The sequence below is a fragment of the Scyliorhinus torazame genome, chromosome 1 (assembly GCF_047496885.1).
Source record: "Scyliorhinus torazame isolate Kashiwa2021f chromosome 1, sScyTor2.1, whole genome shotgun sequence".
NCBI classification, from domain to species: Eukaryota; Metazoa; Chordata; class Chondrichthyes; order Carcharhiniformes; family Scyliorhinidae; genus Scyliorhinus; species Scyliorhinus torazame.
The window spans coordinates 310192286-310200495 of NC_092707.1; positions in this window are offsets into that span (position 1 = coordinate 310192286).

Sequence of the window (8210 nt, forward strand, 5' to 3'; positions counted from 1 at the left end):
TAGTGCCAATGTGGACCACGACTTGGGGCTGCTCCCCCTCCCCCTAAGGACCCGGAAAACACGATCCGAGACATCACGTACCCTTGCACCTGGGAGGCAACATACCAAACGTGAGTCTCTCACGCTCCCACAAAATCTCCTATCTGTGCCCCTGACTATAGAGTCCCCAATTACTAATGCTCTGCTCCTCTCCCCCCTTCCCTTCTGAGCAACAGGGACAGACTCCGTGCCAGAGGCCCGTACCCCATGGCTTACCCCTGGTAAGTCGTCCCCCCCACAAGTATCCAAAGCGGTATACTTGTTTCTCAGGGGAACGACCGCAGGGGATCCCTGCACTGACTGCTTTTTCCCAGCCCCTCTTACAGTTACCCACCTATCTCCAATCTTTGGTGTAACTAATTCCCTGAAGCTGCTATCTATGACCCCTTCTGCCTCCCGAATGATCCGAAGTTCTTCCAACTCCAGCTCCAGTTCCCTAACTCGGTCTTGGAGGAGCTGGAGATGGCAGCACTTCCTGCAGGTAAAATCAGCAGGGACACTAACTGCATCCCTCACCTCAAACATCCTGCAGGAGGAACATTGCACTCCCTTCCCTGCCATTCCTCTAACTTTCTACCAAGATCTGGCTAACAACTAAATTAAATTTTTTATAAAAAATAATAATATAATATAATAAAATATGGTACTTACCTCAGACCAATGGGTTTTATTATTAGGTTAGAGGAGGAGGGCGGGTGGGAGACACTACACGTGTAGTGTCTCGGGTTTCCTCTCCACCAGAGTTTATTGGTGAGGGTCTTCCCAGACGTCCGCGGGTCGACTTCCTGTTCCCGCCTAAAACAGCTCCTGCTGAAATTGACTAACCAGCCAGCTCCACTCCCGCCGAAATCGACTGGCCTGCCCCTGCAAAGACAAGTGCTTTTAAAGGACAGACTTACCTCCCAGCAGCCACTTCCGCGCTGCTCCTGCTGAAACTGACTCACCAGCTGTTCTCCCGCCGAAATCGACTGGCCTGCCCCTGCAAAGACAAGTGCTTTTAAAGGACAGACTTACCTCCAGCAGCCACTTCTGCACTGCTCCCGCTGAAACTGACTCACCAGCTGTTCTCCCGCCGAAATCGACTGGCCTGCCCCTGCAAAGACAAGTGCTTTTAAAGGACAGACTTACCTCCCAGCAGCCACTTCCGCGCTGCTCCTGCTGAAACTGACTCACCAGCTGTTCTCCCGCCGAAATCGACTGGCCTGCCCCTGCAAAGACAAGTGCTTTTAAAGGACAGACTTACCTCCAGCAGCCACTTCTGCACTGCTCCCGCTGAAACTGACTCACCAGCTGTTCTCCCGCCGAAATCGACTGGCCTGCCCCTGCAAAGACAAGTGCTTTTAAAGGACAGACTTACCTCCCAGCAGCCACTTCCGCACTGCTCCCGCTGAAACTGACTCACCAGCTGTTCTCCCGCCGAAATCGACTGGCCTGCCCCTGCAAAGACAAGTGCTTTTAAAGGACAGACTTACCTCCCAGCAGCCACTTCTGCACTGCTCCCGCTGAAACTGACTCACCAGCTGTTCTCCCGCCGAAATCGACTGGCCTGCCCCTGCAAAGACAAGTGCTTTTAAAGGACAGACTTACCTCCCAGCAGCCACTTCCGCACTGCTCCCGCTGAAACTGACTCACCAGCTGTTCTCCCGCCGAAAACGCTGCTGGAACACTTAGCGTTCAAAACTTTCATTCACCTCTACGCTGCAGTGTGTGTCAAACTTGAGGAGAACCGTGTTAAACTTTGTTTTGTCTTCGTCATCTGCAAAGGTGAGAGAGTTGAAAATATGGATGGCATGGTCCCCGGCCGTGGAGAGGAGAAGAGCAATCTTTCTGATGTCTGAGATGCCCTCCCTGTCCGTGGCTTCGAGGTAGAGCTGGAAGCGCTGTTAAAAATCGTCCAGTTGGCCCCGAGGTTGCCGGCAATGCGGAGTGGCGGTGGCGGGCTGATGTTGTCCATGTTGCAGAATGACGGAATGATGGCGGAAGGCAGATCACTTGCAGGTAGGTCTAAGAAGTGCTAGTGTTGCTAACTTTTGCCTTAGTTTAATTGCTCTGTTTTATCACCTTTGCTCTTGAGTCGCCAGGTATCTTTATGATACCGCCACGTGGTTCAAGTCCGAGTAATGACCAATAATCCAATACACCGATTAGTAAGATTTAAATCAGAGCACATTTATTATACACAGTAATCACTACTCATGCATAAATTCTATGTCTAAGCTACTTACAACTAACAGGCCTATACTTAACTTGGAACTGGGCCACCAGGTCAGGGAAATAAATGGCCTTTCGTTCGGGTTCTGAGCCTGCGGGATTCGAAGTCGGTACAGATTGGTAGCTAGGAGCGCCTATCTTGTAGCGAGCGTTGAAGTAAGACTTACTGGATATCAGCGGCAGCTGGACTGGTCACTGTCAAGGGTTGGTTCGCGTTGTTGAGTGACCCGGTCAAGAAGAACGATTTGAACTTGGGCTTGATTCTTATAGTCCCCAGGGGCTTCCCGCCTTTCGGAGAGGACCCTGTACCTCGTTCCAAGTGATTGGACTTTGTCCCAATCACTTGGTTCGATTTTCTCCAATGCTGGAGTGGTTCCCTGATCGATGGGCGGTCCTGAGGTGGTCGTTCACCTCCCATTGTGTAGGCTTCTGCTGGCACCAAAGAGTCTGGTTTGGCTTTATGTGTCTAAATGTTGCTCATTGTTCCTGGGATTGCTCATTAATATGCAGATGGCTGGTGGGTTGTTATGCTGATGGTTGCTGGTATCGATCTTGTCTGGCCTTTCCAGAGGTAAATACACACTCAACCTGCAGCTTCTTGTTTGTGTCCTGTTGGCTGACTTTCCCATCAGCCATTGCCGTTCGCTATTTTAAATCGGGAGTTAGCCATTCTAAAATGGGAGTTAGCCATTTTAACTGGCTACACTAGTATGCAACCACTCCTGGTATCATGATGTGTTGGGTGTTCTCGATCACATACAGGTCACCAACACGTGAAGTAGTGCAACACTATTTTATTAAAAGGTTACTATTTAACATGCTTGAACTGTGGGTAAATACAATATCAGCTTTACCTAAAGACCTTTGCCTTGTCCTCACCAGTTGAAGCACTCAGCACATGGTGAATGACTGTGTTGCAGGTTGTGAGCTCTGTGCTCCTAGCTAGCTGCTACTCGAATGAGTGGGAACTCTGATGTCCCCTGTCTTTATAGTGCGTGTGCTCTCACTGGTGATTGGCTGCGGTGTTGTATATGTTGATTGGTCCCACTGTGTGTCCATCAGTGTGTGTCTGCACCATGATATACTGGTGTATATTATGACATGATGGACTGACTGGCATCCTGATCACGATTGTACGGACATTGGAGAAGTCCACCTCAAACATGAGGGGTAAAAGAAATGACTGTGGATGTTGAAATCTGAAACAAAAACAGAAAATACTGGACAATCTCAGCAGGTCTGACAGCATCTGTGGAGAGAGAATGGAGCTAACGTTTTGAGTCTGGATGACCCTTTGTCAAAGAGTGGGGGGTGGGAAGAATTCAGTTGTGTTTTATGGTGAATTGGGTGAACCTAAATTAATTATGTTTTAATCAAGACATCTCTGAGGTGCATTGCACTCATCACTCTCTTTGGCAAAGAGTCATCCAGACTCAAAACGTTAGCTCCGTTCTCTCTCCATAAATGCTGTCAGACCTGCTGAGATTGTCCAGCATTTTCTGTTTTTGTTCTAAAATATTAGGGATGCAATGCCACAGCATATTGATAATGTCTCCTTCCATGAATAGAGTGAACTGGACCATCATAAGCTCCAATTAAATGAGTAAATGCATGCCTTCAACACCACAGTGAAGTCACTAAATAGCTACATTTGCCACCTTAAATAGAGTGATGGGTCCCTTAGACATGAACTGACAGTGCCTCATTGATCGACAACAAAGTGCAGAATGCCAACAGTAAAGTGTGATTGGATCTGGAGACGGTTGATGGGGAATTGAGAACTCTGCACACAGCTCTTCCACTTCTCACCCACAGTCCACTTCTAATTCAGTGACATACTTGCTGCCTTACCTCTTAATGGCCCAGTTAACCCCTGCGATAAGTGAACAGTTCTTGGTAGGACTCTCAGGCTCCAAAACTCAAAGAGTGTCAGTTGAGAGCATCTCAGAAGTCAGAGCATAGATGTAAGCAACCGATCACTACGCTGGCTGAAGTGACAGGCGTTTTACAACGCCAGAAAAGCAGAAAAGAGGAATGCAGCTGAGTAATTACTCTAGGGTCTGCATGGGCGCAGCAGAAAAAAAGTGTTTTGATAAGTTTTGTTTTACATTCAGCTCACATGGATGTTATTCTTTTTTACCGCTGTCCTGACTTATCCATTCTTGGTATTGGGTGTTAAGTGGTATTCTGAGTGTTTCTTGATAATGTGGAAACATGAGCTGAGGAGGACCAATGGGAGGGCATTGAAGGGATGGGTGGTTGGTTGCCAGGCTGCTTTGTGGCAGTAGCATTGTTTGGGTGGAGGGGGCGGGGGGGGGGGGGGGGGGGGGGGGGGGGGGGTGGAGACTTCAGTTGCTTTTTATGGTGAAGTTGGTCAACCTAACTGAATCATGTGTTAATCAGGGCATCTGTGGCATTAGGAGGTGCATTGCCCTCATTACTCTTCTCCTGTCCTCACTTTGAATCATCTGGGGAGGATCTGAGCTCTTTGCTTTGTTCCTCTTGCGGATCCAACCCATGATGGATAATACGTGCAGAACCATTTTTGAGACACTGACTGGTGCTCATTGAAGGATGCATCCAAATTTGTTGTGATACCAGAAGTGCATTTTCAGCTTGCTGCTGACTATTTTGATCACATATCTGGTCATCAGATGGCATTTGTGTTAAATTTCATTTGTCGGCAGAAGTAGGATGGACGACCATGCAGTCATCACAGTCGGCCAAGTCATAACTCTTCTAGACCAGATGATTGGAAGCCTAGTGGTGGAATGGGCTCCACTAAACATGATTTGAGAAATTTAAGGAAGAGAAATCGGATGCCGCCAGAGAGATGGGGACAGAATATGCAAAGTGGGTCACCGAGCAGTATGGCTGGATATAATAGCCAAGATGGAAGAAGACCTGCAATAACAGACATAGGCGGTAATACTCAGCCATCTCATTACTATGACAATAGACACGTGGTAGTGGAACATCATGGTTGTGAATCAGGAGGATCATGGAACAGTTGGCATTATCTAAAGTACCGATACAAACTATTAGTAGTGAAATTGCTGAAGATGTAGATCTGCATGTCAATCTCATTTCTACCCTACCACCAGTATCAGATACAACACCGTAAGTTATCAAGAAGATAAACGAACCTACCAATGGGGTAAATTCCACGGTATGTGTGAAGTAAAAAAATGGTGATGTTCATATAGGCATGGATCCCAAGGATCTTAACCAAAAAAGTGTGCATGTTGTAAAACAGTCATTACAGAAAGCCCAAAATTGCTCACAGTATTCTAAATGGGGCCTAACTAATGCTTTATAAAGCTTCAGAAGTACATCCCTGCTTTTATATTCCAAGCCTCTTGAGATAAATGACAACATTGCATTTGGTTTCTTAATTACGGACTAAACTTGTTCTGAAGGTGCAATCCCATGAGAAAGTATGCAATGGATCATTTTGCCCCTTTTCCCTGCCTCTAAGTGGCAAGGTTATTATGAGACATGGGGAAAATGGTAGTCGCAAACTTGTATCTCGCTAATCCATGGTACAGTTCATTGGTGGTCTGATGTGCTGAGGCATGCGGAGAAAAATCTTTATTAATTTCATCCAATACATCTTTAATATTTATTACAATTGCAACAATTCCGCCACTATGTCTGCATTGACTTAATTAAAGTTATTATAGATTTAAGAGTTGGAGGCCTCAATTGAATTACGTATAGAAGACAGTCTGCAGCAACATTTTGCATCCTAAAAAGAATGAGAATTTTGGCTATTGTTGCTCACTGGTGGTGACCTCAGAAGAAATCATAAGGATATTGGCTTTGATCCATTGCCAAACAGTGGACACACAGACTGACAATCTGCAGTACATGAATGAGCAACAATTCAATGAAAAGCAATCACTTTCAATTCAGTTCAGCACTCCTTTGACTGTTGCAAATAGTAAATGTGTTTAAATCGGGACTCTTTTTCAGGAGCTGTTTATTTTGATAATCTGCACTAAAATTATTGCGAGGCTAATAAACTTTAAATAAAATGCACTTGTCTAAATTTTCAATGCTACTTGCTGGTAAAGACTTGTAGTGCTGCTACCGATAGTGATAATAATTAAAGCAAGGGGAATATTATCTCAGTACAAGTGTCAATCATTAGGCTCTTTAATTAGAATTCTGCCAAATGAAAGGTTAGCTGCTTGTGTTCCAGCATTGAAGGTCAGTGAACTCCAGCTTCTGTTCTTTCGAGCTTGAAAAGAAAATAGTTGTGTTCAGTGAAAAGTGAACCCAATCAATATCTCATGATTTTTACATTTCTTCATTAAGACACATGCAATACAGTTCAGTATTTAACAAATTAAGTTGGAGAGGCATGAGCTCATACAGTAACCAGGAATGGTCTCAATTTGAAGAGTATTTGCATTACTAGCTTTTAAATATCAGGAATCTGAGATGGTTTTATAGAAGCGGGCAAGGCAGAACTGATTTTCCACGACAAGCAACAAGAGCAGATATTGGGTTGTTAGTTATGGACGTCCTATGGAATCACTGATCATAAATTTTACCACATCAGAAGCATGTATCAGATGATATAAATAAGCAATAATATAAAAATGCCACAGTACTTGCATCAACCATTTAAATCCCTTTCTGATTACCAAATTTTGCTTTATTCTACATAGGGAGAGCTAGTGAGAGAGAGTGAGAACATATTTATCATTGCAAATTATTTATGATAATTCATTCTGTGCTTTTATCAAAATTCCGAAGTTTATTTTCTATGAGATAAAGTACGGGAATGTCAGATATTGTTCCTTTATACCCAATGTTAACTTCTAACAGTCCCAAGGTAGGTATACAATTAGACCAAGGATCTTTTACAGCTTAAGTGTAATATTTCCATTTACTGCTCTGATAAATTAATATTTAGTTGCAATGTGGGTGCCTAGTTATAAACTAGCTAGTCCCAAATTGAAGGCAGTTCTGTGTCCTCAGGGAATAAGAAACATTGTGAATTGATTGCAGATTAATGTGATGAGAGATTCTCAAGAATCATTGGTGCAAATTTTAAGGTTTAGGAAATGAAGCACTTTATGACCAATATTAAATAAAATAACGTGCTAACGGACTGTGAATCAAATAGAAATTTTAAAAAGCACCTTGCGTAGAGCCTATCATATCGGGTATCAAATAAGTGTGTAATTTTTAAAAAAATTTAGAGTACCCAATTCATTTTTTTTCCAATTAAGGGGCAATTTAGCGTGGCCAATCCACCTAGCCTGCACATGTGTAGGGGTTGTGAGGGTGGAACCCACGCAAACACGGGGAGAATGTGTAAACTCCACACGGACAGTAACCCGGAGCCGGGATCAAATCTGGTACCTCGGCGCCGTGAGGCTGCAGTGCTAACCCACTGCGCCACCGTGCTGCCCAAATAAGTGTATAATTGATGTGAACACTTGACTGATCCTTTGAATTTATTGTAAAATATAAACAGTTTTACTGCTGAGCTACAGAAGGGAACATAAAATAATATCAACCAAATGTTATTCCCATCTAATTATCTGTTGCATCACTATTACTAGGAGTAAACATAACCAAATTCCATTCATGTCATATTATCTTAAACAATTGAAAGTAAAATGCAAACTTTTACCCATGCAGTGTAAGATTTGCTTTAAAATAGTGAAGCTTTGAACTGAAAATATTTACACCATGCAGAGGGAATCGGTCGATCATTCATTTTGGAAGTCAATGCATCCAGACTTGTGGTTCGCTTGAGTTTCCAGCAAGGGAGTAGAATCTCACAACTTAAATACCTGCTGGATTTGTCTTGATGGTTGATTCCACAAGCACCTTTGGGCATCTTGTAAAGCCTGAAATGTGAGCGCTGGGTCGGAGAATCCCCAGGGGGATGCGAGAATCGCGCCCCGCCGCCCTGATGGCGGCTTCCCCATTCTCTGGTG